This window comes from Ambystoma mexicanum, chromosome 9 (assembly GCF_040938575.1).
Source record: "Ambystoma mexicanum isolate Mex_15411 chromosome 9, UKY_AmexF1_1, whole genome shotgun sequence".
In the NCBI taxonomy this organism is placed as follows: domain Eukaryota; kingdom Metazoa; phylum Chordata; class Amphibia; order Caudata; family Ambystomatidae; genus Ambystoma; species Ambystoma mexicanum.
The window spans coordinates 579,099,701-579,116,861 of record NC_090931.1 but is presented as its reverse complement, the minus strand read 5'-3'; the positions used below and the strand labels follow the sequence as shown (position 1 = coordinate 579,116,861).

The 17,161-nt window shown below is 49.5% G+C and overlaps 1 protein-coding gene across 3 annotated transcripts in view; it reads left to right on the top strand.

Moving 5' to 3' along the window:
- The window catches only part of LOC138488301 (aldehyde dehydrogenase family 3 member A2-like), an 822,258-nt gene that overhangs the window by 649,001 nt on the left and 156,096 nt on the right, over positions 1-17,161 (top strand). The gene's annotated exons all lie outside the window — the stretch shown is intronic.

The window sequence follows — 17,161 nt, the reverse complement described above, 5'->3', positions numbered from 1 at the left end:
TGCATTCTGGTTTCACCATCACCATCTTGTGGCCAATGCTGGATTTGACTTGTATGGACTTCATTGATTCACGGTGTGTCACCCTTTCTCAACTCTCTTGCTGGACTTCCTTTGCATCTTGTACTCATGGGGGCCCTGAATCATGCTGCTCCCATGTTCATCTTGTATCCAGACTTGCAACATTGTGTTACTACTGACATCTGCAATTGCATTTGTTCTCCCCTCTTGCTTCTCCACTCTTTTTGACTGCTTACTCTCTGTTCTATACCCCCTCTCCCTTTTCCTATCTCCTCCCCTTACTTTATCTATGCACTTACTCTATCAGAATTGTGCCTGGGCCTAATATGATGGCAACCGCATCTGTCGCTCCCCCATCCCCTTACTGCCCCCCCCTCCCTCCAGCACTATCTGAAACGTTGTCAGGCCTAGTACGATAGTCACTTGTTTTGTTCCTCCCCTACTTTTCTGCACCCCTCTCCCTCACCTTTTGTTTTCCTCTGGCTCAACCAGAAATGTCGTCGGGCCTAGTACGGTAGTCGCCCGTCTGTTTCCATTTCCTTCCCACTCTCCCCCTCCCTTCTTATCTATGTATTAGCACTTGCACTATCTGAAATGTCGTCAGGCCGAGTACGATAGTTAACTTCACATCCTTACTGTTCATGGCCTGTAAGAATGTCGCTGTATTTTCCCTTGTTCCCTCCCTTGCCTTGAAGCGCTTTGAAACGCATTGTGTATAGGTGCTATATAAATAAACTATCATATCATACCCATTTGGTGTTCAATTTGCTATTGCTGAGCTAAAGGAACTCTTGGGTCCTGACTACCAATAGTCAACAAATGTTCCCTTATCCTGATAGTGCTCCCTATATTGTCTTGCAATTGATATTCTCCAGGATATTAATTCTGGTTCCAGTCTTGTCTATAAATATGTTAGTACTCTTGTGAGGTCGTCCACTGGGTCGTTCAGCGACACTTCCAAAAGCTCAGGATGGCTGACATCAAGACTGCTTGTTCCCACCAGTCCAGTGGTTGAAGCACTGCACAGGGGCCTTTGCAGGTCAGATAGTCCAACAGGGCTTCACCGGGCCAGGTCTCTTCAAGGGTAGTGTGAGGATCTTAGTCAGCCTAACACTTATTTATATCCAACAATTAACTTTATTGTGGTGGTTCTCTTATAAAGAAGCTGAACTTCTTTAACGGAAGATTAGGCAAGTTCAAACAATTTAATTGTGGTAATGCTCTTGCTTGGATACTTCCTTATCACAGAGGCTTTTGTATGGTATAATGGCTGTAAAAGGCCAGGAATAAACAATCTCCAAGTGCATGTAGTTCCTTTCTGGCCCAGTGCACCAGGATTATAATGTCAGAGGAGACCAGGGTCTTAACCCTTAATTCTGCTTCAGTACGCAATGTTTATAACTTGTCACAGGAGGCCGTGGCTTTGTTTTAATGTTTTCAGCCCGTTGCGTGGTATTCTTTGTCACGGGAGAGCAGGGTCTCTCACAACACTCTCCTCCGTCGTTCACACACAGCCGACTTACTGTTTTGATGCTGCCTTCATCTCGGGACGCTTTGGCTTCCACAGCCTTTGTCAATTTCACCCAGCGTCTTCACTAAGCCCACGCCAAAGACTCCTTTTGCAAGATTCCACACAGCTCCTGAGGGACGAAGCAGACATAAACCACACCAACTGTCATTTTTCTCCTTCTGCTCCCTCGAGAAAAGCACCCGCTCAGCCTCCTGGGTCCCGCCCCCTCCTTGAAACCATCAGTCATGCAGCTGTTAACCCTTCTGCTGCCAGTGCCTCGGTGCCTCTGTGTTGCTTGCGCTCCTGGGCTCAAAGGTAGTCTCCAGATCTTCAGTCGGCCTTTCTTCTTTGATGGATTCTTGGCTCCAACACTGATCTGAAGAAATTGCTGCAGAAGTCCTCTTCCTATTCAAAATCCAGCCTGGAAGCCAGTCCAAGACCACCAATGGTAAGGTTCTGCACCATTCAGACAGGCAGCAGTTGTCCAATCGGGGACACCCAGACTTTCTGGCACCACAATGTGGAGTGGGACAGTCCCACCTACTTCCTGGGCCACACTCCCACAAACTCGGCACTAGCCTGCGAGTGCATGACTTTATCTGGGATTTCCTGACCTTTCAAGGCCGGAAGAAGGTCAAATAACAATCTGGACAAAGAACACGTGAAAATCTCTTGCCTTGGCCATTTAAGGAAACAGGCTACGTTTAGTAGCTATACACTAACCACAAATGTGCACCCTAGAAATAAAACAAAAATGGTAAAAATATATCTGCTGCCACCAACTTGTTTCTAAGCACAGTGACAATTTAACAGGTCTTGTCACTTCTCCCCAGAGGGGAGACCTTTCCGATGAGGTTAGGGAGGTGAGGGTGCTACCCAATAGACCCCCCAAGGGGTGGTAATATGTGGGAGGTCCTCATAGGGAGCGACTACCCTCCTTTGGATAAGGACATCCACCTGGGGAGTAACCTCTCTAAAACCCTATCCCTCATTGTCATCCTTTTTTCCTTCCATTGATAGTGGAACATGTTATTGTAAAGCCGTGACTGTAACAAATGCAAAACATCCTGGGACAAAGAACAACATGCAAAGCATCTGGAGTAACCATATGCAAAGTCAGCCAAGTAGTGTAACGAGGTGGCTCTCTGAAGGCATGACGAGTGCCAAAGAGACTTTCCAAGATGGTGTTGACATTACAACAGGGCAGAGTCAACAGTATAAAGTACAAAGCACGAGTGGACTAAAGTGATCTCCCTGTGGATGCCTGGAGTACGCTAATAAGACCCGGGAAGTTCAAACATGGAACTCTGCAGCTGAAGCAGACACGTCACTCCAGGGGGACAAGAAGAACAGGACATTGCTGGAGCGTCCTGGGAGCCGGCAGGGAACCCACTCACTTGGTTGTGGCGTGACTGCAGAAAGGTGGACCGCCTGGTCCAGAAACAACGTAAGACAACCAGCCCGACACACAGCCGTGCAGAAAGCAAGGAGGAGGAAGAGAGGACTCCATGAAGAACCAGAGCCATGTCCCCAAGATAACGCAGGTAGCTGGAAGACCTGGTGGGGTCCCATAAGAGTCTCTACTCTGAGTGCATTCGGGAGTCATCTCCCTCGTCTCAGGGTTCCACCCAATATCGCTGCCTAAGCAGAGTGGAACGGGAGCCATTTGCCTTATCAGTGATTCACCAAATAACTTTGACACAGAGGGCATTGGGAGTTGTCTTCCTCGTCGCTGTGGCCCAACACACGTCATTGGAAAGTCTGAGAGCTTTGGGAAACAATCCAGAGGGGGCCCATAGAAACTATGGAGGGAATGTTTCCAAAAAACAATTTTTCCTAACAAGTACCACTAAGCTACTTGATTTACCTTGATTTCTTCTTTACTCAAACATGTAAACTACCTTTTGGATTTGCCAATCCTTGTTCTTAACTTTTAAAGACTTCCAGCTCTCAACTGGGACTTTAGCTCTTTCCAAGGCATTGGGCATACTTGCCTTAGTAAAGAAGGACTTCTGAAGTGGGAGGGGCCTCGTTTTAGAAGAGAGTATCTGTTACCTTGTGATTAATCTACTTTACAACCTACCGTTTTCATTGCTATACTGTTTAAGTGATCTGAAACAAGCCCACAACTGTGTATGCACGTGTGTATCGATTTGTTTTAGGGATAGCTTACTTGTAATTGTACATGTCTAGAGTGTTTCAAGGCCTGATATAGTATTTGTGTACTTCCATCTAATTTGGTTTATTGGAGTACTCTGTGTGTAGCACACTGTACCATTCACCACACCGATATCTCCCGACGTGTTGCTTTACTGCTCTGCTACACTACCTTGTTAGTTTTGCCAGACCTAAGTGTCAATTGACCTGTTCAGTAATTAGGGTGGCCTCGTAGAACCCTGCCACATGGTTGGTTCTGAATATCCATCTTGACACTTTCTCCTGGTGACTCCAGGCATCCACCTATATGGTAGCCCCTCTTCATACTCTTTCCCCAAACAACTGTATAGTGTTGCTGCTCATTTCCATGCTAATCTTAACTATCCCTCATATCTCCCTGCCAAATACACCCTCCTCTGTTCCCACCAGAAAGTCACTCTAGGGCCTTGGAAGGACAAATTAATCTAATATTTATATTCTCACTGACCACTTTAATTCCTCTTCCACCACCTTGCAGTGGTGGTAAACTGATAAACTCTGAAATATATAAATAATCCCCCCCCCCCCCCCTCCTATGACCTGGCCACACTTGATGCATCGCAAGCTGTTTCCACTTCCTCATACACCGCTTGCTTATCCAAGAAAAAAGGGTCAAGTTGGTGTCTCGTGATCAGTTATGACACTCCATCCACACTTCTTCGGCATTTGATTGTCTCCTCTACACTTGGGTACACTGGTGCTCATTTTTTTGCTCCATGACCTGGACCGTCTACTGCCCTGTGAAGTCCCAGCCATACCCTTGTGACACTCAAGTTCTCAAATGACTAAGGGCACCATCTTCAGGTTGACTCCTCCCACTTTGCCAATCTGGTCACTTTTGACAATCAGTCAACCAAAATCCATGGCAACTCGCTGAAACTTCTTTCTGGCCTCCTTTAAGAAGGCATGCCCTCCTCCCTCTATTGATCCTTCGCCCTCTGACCACTCTCTACTGCACTTCATTATCAAGCCGTCCTTCACTCTGTTACCACCCCGATTTTCTATCATCATATATAAGTTACGACCCCACACAATAGTTCCCTGTCTCCATTAGGGAGATGGAGTGTAGTGGACGGAACGGATGGAGTGGACAGAGTGGACGGAACGGATGGAGTGGACAGAGTGGACGGAACAGAGTGGACGGAACGGATGGAGTGGACGGAGTGGACGGAACGGATGGAGTGGACGGAACGGATGAATGGATAGAGTGGACGGAACGGATGAATGGATAGAGTGGACGGAACGGATGAATGGATAGAGTGGACGGAACGGGTGAATGGATAGAGTGGACGGAACGGATGAATGGATAGAGTGGACAGAGTGTGATGCGGTGGATGGAATGGACGGAGCAGATGACTGGACGGAGCGATTGGAACGGATGCAATAGATGTAGTGGATGGAATAAATGAACTAGAATAGATAGAATGGATGAATTGGATATAAGGAATGATTAGAATGGACAAATTGAACAGAATAGATGAATTGGCAGAATGGAAGAATTCGATTGGGTGGATGGAATAGATAATGGATGGAATTGGATGGGATAGATAGTGCGGATGGAATAGATGGAATGAATAATGTGGATGGAATAGATGGAACGGTTAGAGTGGATGGAATTGATGGATTGATACAGTGGATGGAATTGATGAATAGCTAAAATGGATGGAATTTATGAATAGCTAGAATGGATGGAATAGATTAAATGGGTAGAGTAGATGGAATAGATGATATAGATAAAATGGATGGAATAAATAGAATGGACAAAGTAGAAGGAATTGACTGAAGTGGACGAAACGAATGGGGCAGAATGGAATGAGCAGAATTCTATGGAATTCGCCACACACGCTGTATTGCTGTATCACTGTACCACTGTGCACCCGGTCCCTCTGTTCCCCATGCTGTTGCTACATACATGTTTTCCCCCTATATATGCTATATATCTGTATCCCCTCCTATCCCCCATGTACCTGTACCGCCCCTGTCTCTAAGTGTCAGCCTGTCGCTATATTCCCACCATCCTGTTCACGTGCCTGGTCTCGGGCGCCCTAAACATAATCACTACATCACATCACTACTCGTACTCTCTACTATACACCATCACTCAACTAGAAAACAGCTATACCCCTGATTAATTCGGCCTAGCTGTCCACATACGAATACGACCTCATCAACACCTCATCGCCCTAATAAAACGCAGCTAGCCGAGCACATTCCGGCATAGTTGCTCATATATGCATCCTTCAGGCCTAACGCAACCAGAGCCCAGTCTGGATGTCTACCCATCAGACTGCACACATCCAACTGACAACTGCAGCACCACACCTAAATGCTAGGACGCAGCTACCAACCAGCAATTACACCAGCTGCACACATCTGGTGCACCCATGCACGCTACAACACCATCTCTCTCTACCGACCAGAACTACGGTTCCCGAGGGCGTTCAACCTACCAGCACTTTGAGGTCATACCAATGATATATAAAGCGCTATATAATGCCAAATAACATAACGTTATCATCATATCTGGACCCTTCCTCGAGCCACTCTCTACCCTCTGCTGACTCTGTATGATTTTGGCTTGGGACTTGCTACTCCATTTGAGCACCACTAACCTGGTCACTTTTTCACTCCCTCCTAGTCCACCTCCTCAACCTTTGAACACCTGAGGCATCAATCTTCTGAGGACAACTGTGCGTCTCCATCTAAGCTGTTCATGCATATCCCACTTCTTTGGACTCCTTGCCTACTACAAGGGATGCCTAGACACACTCTTCAGTCCTTTCTCTCTGCCAAGTAAACTATTATACCAGCCTCATCTCTTCTTTCCACTTTCACCCTGCAAGCTAATCAACAACATGCAGTCCCTGCTCACTCCACTGCATGTCCTCCCATCTTTTGTGTCTGCTGATGAAATCGCTTGCTATTTCTGCTCTAAAGTTGGACACACCTTGACTGCAATCCTTTCTCGTCCCCCCATCCCCACAGTGTACTCTAACCCCCATTTATCTCTCTGACTTGGTACCCACCCCCCAGTGGACCAAGCCAGCCTACATTCCTTCAGACTGCTTAGCACTGCAGACAATCAAGGAACTAGCAATTAAATACTACTCCAACTTCTGTAAAGCTTCTAATCATGGTATTGGCATAGTTGACCTATTGCCAACTTGACCTACTCCCATTTGACCGCATCTTTTTGAGCTAATTCGGTTGGTCAAATGGTACACTTTAATAAAAAAAATATTGTGGGGTAAGGGAATAGGTTGAGGTGGGGGTAAGTCGGGAGGAGGAGGTGCGGGGTCTCCCTCTGCAGTAGGTAAAAAAAAATGAGGTCAAATACATTAGGTGAAATGGGCAGTAGGTCGTGTTTTTTTTTTTAGGTCAAACAACCCATATCCGCTAATCATTCCTATCTTTCCTGTGTCTTCACATCCTGCCTGATCAATCTGCGCCTTCCACACCATCAACCACTCCTCCCTTATCGCCATCACCTCTGCTTCTAGGGTGCTCTTTTCTTGCCTGGGTTGCCTATTACCTGGCTGGCTCCTTCTCTGTCTCCAGAAATGCTAGCACATCCTCTGCTGCTCCCTTTCAATAGGGTTGCTAAAGGAACTTGGTTGTGTCCCCTTCAGATCTCTCTACCCTCTCATCGTTTGGAAAACTCATCTCTTATGGCTTCTCATATTGCCTCTTCCTATGCCTGTCCCAGTCCTTCATCTAGGGCGTAGTCCAGAGTGTTTTGCTCACAAATGCCCTCAGTTAATATGTATGTGTGGAGCAAGTTTGCGTGCTCTGGATATGACCCCCTGCATGCTGGCTCCACGCTGCTAGTGATTTCCTTTTTTTCTGTGCCGAAAGGTTGGTACACCTTTGCGTTAGTGGATGCTTTTCTTTTTTCTCTTGTCCTCTTTCTTCTTTTTTTCCCCTAGTCTACCCACTGGTGTTTGTGTTTGGTTGGGCAATTGGAGTGCAAGTCAGGCAATTAGTATGCAAGTCATGCACAAAGCAGTTGTGTCGTACCAGTTTGCCCACACTCCTTTGAGGAGAATCTTCACTGCATTTCTGGGTTCTCCTGTTCTGCTACTTCTTCGTCCGGGTCCTGGGTCTACATTATGACCTCTGGAACACTTCCTTGGTTCTCGATTGGCCATCCCTGTAGTTAATCATCATAGAATTGCACCTGTTGGGTAGGTTAGACTTACCCCATCAATATGGATTCCCTTTTACTTTTCCCATTCATTCCTGTGGAACTGAACTTGTATTTTTTTAAAAAAATTTAAAATTAATTTGAAGAACAGGCGTGTCAATTTCTATCAGACAGGACTTACAATAACACATTTACAGATTGCAGATGCATTCCCACGAAATGTGCCTGAACAATAGCGCAAAGATGAGAACAAGTGTTGAGCCAATTTGAGGGTGTCAAAAAAGTGGGGCATAAAGAAGGGACAAAACCGAAAAAAATATATGTAAGAAAACCGGTGACTTAACAAGGTAACATTAACCTTCTCCAGCATGGGGTCTGGCATGGATTCACAAGCTCATGAATATTCCCCGTCGTCAGGCTGGGAATCCTCGGTAAAGAAAAAATCAGTTTCAGTTTCACTTCTGGACTGTCTTTCTCCTAACAACCAATCACTGGTCTCTGGGTCATACTGCCCCCAGCCAATGACTGCCCTCTACCTAAGCCCCTCCTCTGGCAGCCATCTTCAGATTTTTACTGCACGTTAGAGTGGGGGGGGGGGAGTCCTCGTGATTAGCTCTCGGGCTTTTTACTGCGTTTTGCGCTTTCTCTTAGTTTTCTCAATTTTTTCTGTCAATCGAGCCTCAAGCTCCATCGATCCATCATCCGACTAACAGAACTTTCTATGCCCCTCAAGGGCGATTTATCGTCGAGTTCCCTTCTTGGAGGATTCCGGAAGATTCTTTGAGGCTTACTCTGTGTGGACATGACTGAAGATAAAGGAGACTCGACGCCTCTTTTCAGCATCTGCCCTGGATGTGGACTACGGAACATTTTCCTGGACGATGGGCACTCCCTTTGCCTTTAATGCCTACGTTCCGACCAAACGCACATGGAGGAGACCTGTGCGTTCTGCAAGGATATGGTTCCTCGCACAATGAAGGACCGTCGCAAGCGGCTCTCCGACTGGCTCCAGACGAAGATCCGCGGGCAGCAAGCCTCACTCAGCAAGAGGAAATCTGAGCCGTCTTCTAAGACCTTTGAGGGCGCTCCGGCGACAGGGGCACAACATAAGGCAAAGCTGCTCCGCAGCGAGGTCGGGAAACGGCATCTCCGGCACCCTCGACCACGAGCCAACGCTCTGGGTCAGCGAAAAAGAGAAAGTCGGACCATCCATGTAAACTTCTCGAAGTCCCAGCCGACTCCGACAGAGAAATCCAAGGGGGAGCAGGACACTGACCCTCCCCCCACGGTGAAGGCCTCAGGAGCGCCCAAGGTAGTGAAGGCCCAGGTTCACCAGGCGAAGTACTCCCTGGAAGGAGTGGCGGCGTCCCTAGCGAAGGCCTCCCTGGAAGGAGTGGTGGCGTCCCTAGCGAAGGCCGCAGATGCAGACTTGCAGGAGGCGCCCCCTAAGACGAGAGTTTCCCTGCCTGCTCGGAGGGAATCGTCTTTTCTACCCATTGAGAAGACACCAGTGAAGACAATGCTGATCATCTCCCCCAGACCGTCCCCGCTGGTCGAGCAGAAGGGGGGTGGCGATAGTCCTGCAGGGCTCGGACATCTCCTCCGTGGAGGAGCTTTCTGGTCTGAAGTCCATACTGGATAAGAAGTTTGTCAAAGCCAGGTCCTATGGGAAGGACCCCGGCGATGTGGAGAGCGGCGAGGAAACAGACTAGGAGCAGCAGGGCAGTGAGGAGCCAGAGGACATCACGCCACTGCCACCGCTCCCGTTGCAGCCACCACAACAACCTCCACCACCGCCAGCGGACGTGTCGGCGGACATCCTAGAGGCACTGCACACCTTGTTTTCAGAGATCCGGACAAGGATGCCCCTGTCGGCGGCGGGAGATCCCGCAGCACCTGGGCCGTCGGGGGCACCCCCTATCAAGAGAAGGGGAGTCCATCCTCCACCTCCTTGCCATCCTTCGCCACCATCCCCTCCTCCTAGGGATGATACAGAACCGTATACGGAGACGACGGGCACGGACGACGATGGAGTGGATCTCCCGTCGCCAGTGGCCAGGGCCTCGCCACCCGACGAGATTGGCTCTTTCCACGCCATGATCGCTAGGGTCTCGGAGATGTTTCAGCTAGCCCCCGAGGAGAAGGACGGCTTACTGTACCAGCGACGGGAGGCCAAGAGGAAGACTGCGCTTTCTATCCCTATATTGGACGACATTTGGGATGAGGGTCTGTCACTCATGAAGAACCGTCTGCGGCTGCGGTGAAGAGGGACCGGTACGAGAAGAAGTACAGGGTGCCGGACTCTGCACTCAAGTGTCTCAGATCCCAACCGTCCCGGACTCTGTGGTCTTGGCGGCGGCAAAAAAGTGGTCCTCTGGATCTTCGGCATCAACGTCCGCTTCACCCCCAAACCCCCGGCAAGCGAGGGAAAGAAGCTGGACACCATGGGACGACGGTTCATCTCGTCGGCTGCGACGACGATAAAGGTGGCCAATGCCTTGGCCATCGTGGCCCGTTATGACAGGGAGCTGTGGTTCAAGATCGCTCCCCTCCTAGACTTCCTTCCCGACGACAAGAGAGCGGAAGCGTTGGTGACCTTGCAAGAAGGCGAGGTGGCATCAGACCATCCCTTCACGGTGGCCACGGGCATCGCCGACACGGGGTTCCGTCAGATGGGCAACAGCGGTTGCCTTCATCGGTGGGATTGGTTGAGGGCAACTAGCTTCCGTCAGGATGTACAGTCAAGGGTGCAAGACAGTGGACGAGTCTCTTCAGGCCATCAAGGCGGATACCGAGACGGCCCAGGCATTGGGCACGCTCCAGCAGCGATGGCCGTCCCTTCGGACCGACCTCCGTAGGGATACACCAAAGGTTTCGGTGTTGGCTCGTCATCCTTTCGTGAACCGTCTTGCTCTTCGGCTCAGGAAGCCTACAGGAGCCGCAGCAAGTCCGGAGGAGGTCCCCAAGGTGGTGCCCCCACAGTGAAGCAAGATTGAACCGGCCGCAACATCGGGCCCCAACCCGCGCACCCCGGTGGGAGGCCGGCTGGCGAACTTTGTCAGCGTGTGGAAGTCCATCTCCACCGACGGTTCCCTCTCCGACCATTGGGTGCTGGAGGCCCTGGCCCACGTGCACACCCTGGAATTTCATCGGAAGTGCCCGCGCATTGTACCGGTGGCCAGAAAGGAAAACCACGTCCGTCAACTTCTGCTGGAGGTACGGGCCATGCTGAAGAAGGGCGCAATAGAATTCGTCCCAAAAGGGCTCCACAGTGTACTCCCGGTACTTCCTCATCAGAAAGAATAAGGGGGGTTGGAGATCCATACTAGACCTCTGCCGCCTCAACAAGTACATCAGGTCCCAGAAGTTTCGGATGGTCACCCTTCAGCACGTGCTGGGACAGTTGGAAGAAGGGGATTTCCTATCGTCGCTGCACCTAGAGGATGCGTATTTCCACATCCCCATTCACAAGGGACACCGCAAGTTTCTGCGCTTCGTGGTCCAAGGGCAGCATTACCAATTCAAGGCCCTTCCCTTCGGATTGAAGTCGGCAACAAGGGTTTTCACCAAGTGTCTGGTGCCAGTAGTGGCGCGGTTGCGCCTGCAGGGGATTCAAGTCTACCCCTAGCTGGATAAATGGCTCATCCGAGCAAACTCGAGGGAGACCGCTGTTGAGCACACTGCGGGGACCGTCCAGCTACTCACTGAACTGTGGTTCTCGATAAACTTTGCAAAGTCCTACTTGGTGCCATTGCAGGACGCGCTGTTTCTGGGGTCCCGGCTCAACACTGTGTCGTGCTTGGCGTCCCCGTTGGAGGAGAGAATAGCCGCCATCCTGGGCAAAGTACAACGTCTGTTGATCCTGAAGATCGCAAGGGTGAGGTCCATCGAGTCCCTTCTCAGCATGATGTAGTCATGCATTTACCTTGTGCGCCTGTGCAGGCTGCAGATGCGACTGCTGCATGAGTTCCTCAATACCCGTTGGATCCAGGTATCGGGAAGCTTCGAAGACAAGATCACCCTCGACGAGCGCTTCCGTCGAGCGATTCGGTGGTGGGGTGTCTGTGCGCATCAGTCGGCAGGCGCGGATTTCCAGACTCCCCTCGTCAGGAGACGGTCACGACAGACGCATCCCTGTAGGGATGGGGGGTGCACACCGGTAGTCTCCATGCAAGAGGCCTGTGGCTACCGCAGGAGAAGTCGTTGACCATCAACGTTCTGGAGCTACGGGCCTAGTTTTGGATCCTCAAGGCTTTCCTTCCTTCCCTTAAGGGTAAGGTGGTGCGGATCTTCACAGACAACACCACCACAATGTTTTAAATCCGGAAGCAGGAGGGTACCAGATCCCCGGCACTCTCCAAAGAGGCGCAGGATGTATGGCGATGGGCTGTCTCCCAGGAGATGTTCCTCATCCCATTTCATCTGGCAGGAGTGAAGAACACTTTGGTTGACTCTCAGCAGGGAACTGCACTCGTGCCACGAGTGGGAGCTTCGGCAGGACCAAGTGGATTTTCTATTCCGACGATGGGGCAATCCCCAGATCGATCTGTTTGTGACGGCGATGAACACCAAGTGCCGGAGGTTCGCCAGCAGGTTTCCCCAGCCGGGGAGCATGGGGGATGTATTCTCCTTCCCCTGGGACGGCCTGTTCCTCTATGCGTTCTCCACCCCGCCCCCCGTTGCTTCTGCGACTCATCAATCAACTCAGACGTCCCGGTGCAGGATGATCCTCGTCGCACCGGCGTGGCCGAGGCAGATATGGTACCCGGACCTTCTGGACATGTCAGCGTCCCCTCCAGTCAAGTTTCTGGTGGACGCAGATCTTCTCGCCAGGGAAGGAGGCGCGATTCTGCACCATGACCCAGGGTCGCTGAACTTGCAGGTCTGGCTCCTGCAGCGCTAGAGTTTGGTGGATACGATCTTCCTGCGGACTGCAAGGAAATGCTTGCCAAGGCCAAGGCTTTGTCTATGCTGAAATGCTACGGACATAAGTGGAAGAGGTTCGCCGTCTGGTGCCGCGCACAGATACTCCATCCTCTACGGATTACGGCTCCGCAGGTGCTGCCGTATTTACTGTCGCTGGCCAAGGCTGGGTAGGCTCATGAACCTTGATGGAAGCATCTGGCGGCTATCTCCCGCTACACCAGAACTCCGGGGCGATCGTTGTTATGGTCACACCGCCTGGTCAAGGAATTCGTAAAAGGAGTTTTCCATTTGTTCCCGCCGGTGAACGCTCCATCCCTGGCATGGGAGCTCAATGCGGTGCTGACTAGGCTCATGGGTCCCCCGTTCGAGCCTATAATTTGGCACCTCTGAAGTTTTTATTGTGAAAAACAGCGTTTCTTGTGGCCATCACCTCCACACAGCGAGTGGGAGAGATTCAGGTCCTCTTGTAAACCACCTTACGTGACATTCCACGAGGCGAGGGTGGTGCTGCGGATGCACCCCTCCTTCATGCCCAAGGTGCCGTCGGACTTCCCTCTCAACGAGCCCTTGGTGTTACCTGTTTTGTTCCTGTCGCCGGCTGAGAGGACTTTGCACTCGCTGGATGTGGCTACAGTGCTGAAGTTCTACATGGACCGCACAAAGTGTTTTCGGAAGACATCACAGCTGTTTGTGAACTTTGGCCCTGTGAACCAAGGGAAGGCCCTCTCCAAGGCTTCCGTTTCCAGGTGGCTCTCCGGCTGCATCACCCATTGTCACCGGTTGGCAAACCGACCGTTGCATGGCCGTCCGAGAGCCCATTCGACCAGAGCGATCGCTGCAGCTACGGCGTTCTTGTCTGGTGTGCCCCTGCTGGACATCTGGAGGTCGACGCACACCTTCACGAAATTCTACTGCGTCTACTGGAATTCCAGGGAGAGGAGTCCAGAGTCGGCCAAGAAGTGCTGCGCAACCTGTTAGCTTGAAGGTGACCCTGGGGAGGAGGTAAGAGATGCTTAATGTTGATAGGTTGAAATGCTTAAGGTTGAGCCTTGCCACCTCCCGTGGCTGCATGTGTGTGTACTGCTATGTATTCTTTATTCATGAGCATGTGAATGCATGCCAGACCCCATGCTGGAGAAGGAACAAGTTACTTACCTGTAACTGTTGTTCTCCAGCATGGGTCTGGCATGGATTCACATGCGAACCCTCCCGCCTACCCCTCTGCGGCATTTCTCTTGGTCCTACTGCCACTTTACGTGCTACCAAATCTGAAGATGGCTGCCAGGGGAGGGGCTTGGGTAGAGGGCAGTCATTGGCTGGGGGCAGTATGACCCAGAGACCAGTGATTGGTTGTTAGGAGAAAGACAGTTCAGAAGTGAACCTGAAACATATCTTTTCTTTACCGAGGATTCCCAACCTGACGACGGAATATTCATGAGCATGTGAATCCATGCCAGACGCATGCTTGAGAACAACAAATACAGGTAAGGAACGTGTTCCTTAGTGGGCATGTACTGCAAACTAAAGAGTACTATCATCCTATCATATACTATGTAATAAAAGGCCAGATGTATGTTTGTCCGAAGCCGCCCTGCTCGCTTTGCCTGTTATCACTGCTAGAGGGAGCTGTTGCCTTACGCATACAACAAGACTTCAAGTTCCTCTTCCATGCAAACAAAATGTGTATTTCAACAATGATAACATACAATTAGTTGCAGAAAAGGCACACATTTGATTACATTTTTTTTTTATTTGATTTAGCACCATTTCTCCAACAAAATGTATTACTTTTTTTCAATGTACTCATTGTAATAGTTCTTGGTATGTATTATTACATCAATAATATTATTCTTGTAAATTTTAAACTTTATTTGACTTATGTATTTACACTCTGAAAATGTGTTCCCTTAAGCACACTAACCCGTGTACACAGGCTTTTCCACTAGTTTGAATATACAAAATTACTTTCTTAAATGTCACTGGAGGCAGTGGTGGGGTAAGATTGGGAGGATGGAGGTGAGGGCAACGGGAGTCACCTCTTTAGCAATTAAGTGAAGCTTTAGCCGAGCTCTGAAGAGATCCACATTTGGGATGGCTTTGATTGTTATGAGCAGTGGGTTCCAGTGGAGTAGGGCGAGTAGGGAGAACAAGCGCAAGTGGGAGGAGAGACATGGATGGTATTGGGGCAGTGCGGTTGATCTGTGGGAAAGGAGGTGTGAGTAAACAGAGATCAAATTAGACTGGTACTTAGGAACAAGGCCATTGATAGATTTGTAGACTGGCAGAAGAAACCTGAAAAGAGTGGTTTCACACAGAGAGTTTACCAGCATGTTGTTGGTATGTAGTAGTTGGGAAGGATATGGGCAGGTGGGGAGGGTGCAGGTAGCAAAGTTGAGGACTTTGTCTAGATGGAGGAAGGAGTAGAGAGGAAAGGCAAGCAGAAGACTTGAGCAGTAGTCCAGTTTGCTGAGTGTGAATTTTGAGGTGGTTAATACAAGCAGAAGAGGCAGTGGTAGTGATGATTTTTTGCTGTTGTAGATCGCTATCAAAGAGGACCCCATGATTGTGAGCATTGGGTGAGGGAGCAAGATGGTTAGACGGGAAAGAGGTGATGGAAGGGAATGGTAGGAATGGCATTGGAAGCTGGGAGAAAGTGTTCAGCATAAGGCAGCGGACAGTCATCCAGTCATCCAGTGACGAATTCCAGTGTGACCGTTTGAAATCTGTTCTGAGATTGCTGTGGGTGAAGCAGGGAAAGGAGAAAGTGTCATCAGCAAAAATGTGATGGTGAAAGCCAAAGGATGAGATCAATCTTACTAGCGCAGAGGTATGGCGCGTGAAGAACAAAGGTCCAGATCCTTGAGGGACCCTGAAAGAGAGGCATGGGGTCAGAGGTTTACAAGTTCCAAGAGATTTTAAAAGATCAACCTTCCAGGTCGGAGGCGATCCAGACCAGAGCACATTTGGGAAACCCCTGGAGAGTGAGATGAGGACTGGTCGACAGAGTCAAAGCAGCATAAAGATCCAAAAGGATGAGTATAGAAGAGTGTTTTGGAGTGGTGCGCATTAGAGAGAAAGTTGTAGACCTTCAAGAGTGCAATCTTGGTGGAGTGTTTTCTACCGAAGCCAGATTAGTGGATCTCCAAGGTCATTATCCTCAAGGTACTTGGTGACAACTCTGCCAAGTATCTTTTAACCACTCTTGTCTTCTCTAAACTGGACTACTGGGCCAGCATCTTCTTTGGTCTCCCCAATTACGCTTTGTCATCTCGACGAGATCATTAACTTTGCAACCAGGACTCTTTTTGAACTCCCTCACTTCACACATACCTCATCTTTCTGTCTCCAGGCTGGATGGCTGACTATGCAAAACAGGGCCAGATTTAAATGTATTCTCGTTTACAAATCTATCCCCAGATGGGACCACCTTATCTATCCTCCTCTACAAGCCTTCTTGTAATCTCCACTCTCTTCACTTGCATGGAATTTTCTTCCACGAGATATCCATGAAACGGGCCTCACTGATTTGCTCAAAACCAATCTGAAAGCCTACCTCCTCGCACCCGAATTACCCTCTTAACCTGCCTCTCAAATGCTTTCAGGCTAACATTCCCCTCCCCGCTCCTAACCTGCCTTTGTCTCTCACTTCCTCTTTCTCCCCCTAGCAGTTTATCCATCGTATTCACATCCCTAACACAACTAGCCGTAGCACCTACACTTAAAAATGTCTAATGTTGATTTCCTTAAACTATTTTTTTCCACCCATGTATTGCCCCACTGACTGTTCCATTTATTCCCCTCCACAACCCAGTCAGAATAAAACTCACCCCATTGTAAGAAGTTCACTGCTTCCTGTCAAATCTGAAATCCTATCTATTGTACATTCTTTTGTGATCAAAAGAGCATTATTCTTCCCTGTATATAAATACATTTCAGAGGCTTGTGGAATCTGCTTGGATCACATGCTGTGCATAGGCCGACATCTTGTGGAAGCTGCAGAGTATTAGTTGTTTTTGAAACTCGAAAAGAGACGTTGACAGCGCGTGCCAGTAATACTATCCCTAGTGTGACGTCCACTGTACCCATGATCCCTCACCCGTCGAGGTCCCTCAGATTGTTTTTTTCCGCCATGCTAGACGAGCGCGTATAGCGGAGTTCCTTTCGGCGATAAGCCATTGACTTTGTATAATTACGATAGTTTTTCTTTCTATCCTTTCATCGACTGGTATAACACCACGCCGAGGAAAGAGAAAGAATACTGCCATCGGAGACCATCGCGACGGACTGTACGGCCTTAATAGACTGCCCCGGGACTCGGCCCAAACAGTAGGGAGAGAGAATGGGGGAGGCCATTGTTAGGCCATTTT